This window comes from Mastomys coucha, unplaced genomic scaffold (genome assembly GCF_008632895.1).
Source record: "Mastomys coucha isolate ucsf_1 unplaced genomic scaffold, UCSF_Mcou_1 pScaffold2, whole genome shotgun sequence".
NCBI classification, from domain to species: domain Eukaryota; kingdom Metazoa; phylum Chordata; class Mammalia; order Rodentia; family Muridae; genus Mastomys; species Mastomys coucha.
Window position 1 is genome coordinate 16,508,149 of NW_022196902.1, and position 1,712 is coordinate 16,509,860.

Below are 1,712 nucleotides of genomic sequence, written 5' to 3' on the forward strand. Positions count from 1 at the left end.
TTCATAGGCATGCCTGCAGGCAAAAACATCCATGCACTTTAAGTTTTGTCTTTTTATATTTTATTTTAGTAATTTTAATTTTCTTTCAGTTGCATTTTTAATTAAAATATTATTTCATTTGTATATAATGTATGAGTGCTCATGTGTGCCAGGACCCAAGGGTATGGAGATCACAGACAACTTGAAGGGTCAGTTCTTTCCGTCCATCATGTGGGTGTAGTGGCTATTCCTGGTTGTCAACTTGACTATATCTGGAATGAACTACAATCTAGAATTGGAGTGCTCACCTGTGATCCTAAATTGGAATCTGAGAGATACAAGTTTCTGACCTGGATCTTGGCATGGAGATCTTGAGTCATGGTGGCCATGTATCCTGGAAGATTGAGACAAGATGATCTCCGAGTTCAAGGTCATCTGGGATTAAAGGTATGTGCCACCACACCTTTAATCTGGGCCACACCTTTTGCTGGAGACCTATATAAGGACATTGGAAGAAGGAAGGCTCTCTCTCTCTCTTTCTTCTTTGCCTGCTTGCCTTGTGGGACTGAGCAACTGCTAGATCCTTGGACTTCCATTCACAGCTGCTGCTGACCATTGTTGTGAGTTGGACTACAGACGGTAAGATATCAATAAATTCCTGTACTACATAGAGACTACCATAAGTTCTGTGACTCTAGAGAACCCTGACTAATACAATGGGTTATTCACAGCAATACAACATAGATTTTTTTCAGTTTAGGCAGAAACCAAGTTTACCATTTTGTAGTCCTCTTTTGCATTTGTTGTTGTTTAAGATTTCAGTTTCCTTACTGGTCCTTTGATCTGTGTTAATCTAATTATCCACTAAATTTTTAATTATATAATTTATCATTGAATATTAAATCAGACCACATTTGACCAAGAAAGTATATCAAACTTCTAAGCCCTGACAATCTTCCAGAGAAGATTAATACAAATATAAGATACATTCTTGTCAAGAAGAAATGACTAAAAACTTATAGATAATGCCATGAAGTAATGACTCAGATTTTTGTTAAACATAATGTGTTTCGGAATTGGGTATGTTAAATTGTGATCATATAGCATCAATGACAGTGTTTAATATAAAGTGGATTCTATAGATGATTTACCAAAGTTTTGAGATGTTTAGGATGCTACCAGTGCAAGCTATTTTCAGTGGAGTCTTAGAAAAGGTTAATCATTCTGCCAATGGTGGTTAACCACAATCCCACACAAGAAATACAATTAGAAACATACCCCACACAAGAGATACAGCACAAACTCATGTATATAGTTCTATAAGATCCAATCACAAAACCACTTTTTTTAAAAAAAGGCCACATATTTAAAATCACAATGTGTAGTGTCCCCGCTGAGCTGCTCTGGCCAGTGCAACAGGGTTCTGGAGGCAGCAGCTCTACCCAGCGCATCAGGTGTGAAGGACTGGAGACAGCACCAGAGATCAAAGACAGAACTGGTAGCCCAGACTTCAAAAGGAACTGAACCTCTAATCTGCTTTCCTGCCTGGAGCCCTTGCTTGAAGGGGTTTTGTTTACAGACTGCTATGTTATTTCCCTGTTCTCACATCTATGCTAAAAGCCAAAGGATTGTTCTGCCTTAGCTATAAGTATCCTTGCTCACTTAGTAAAAATTACACCTTGATAAAGTTACTTGGTGTCGTGCTCTTTGTCTCCCGCCAACTACCCCAGTTT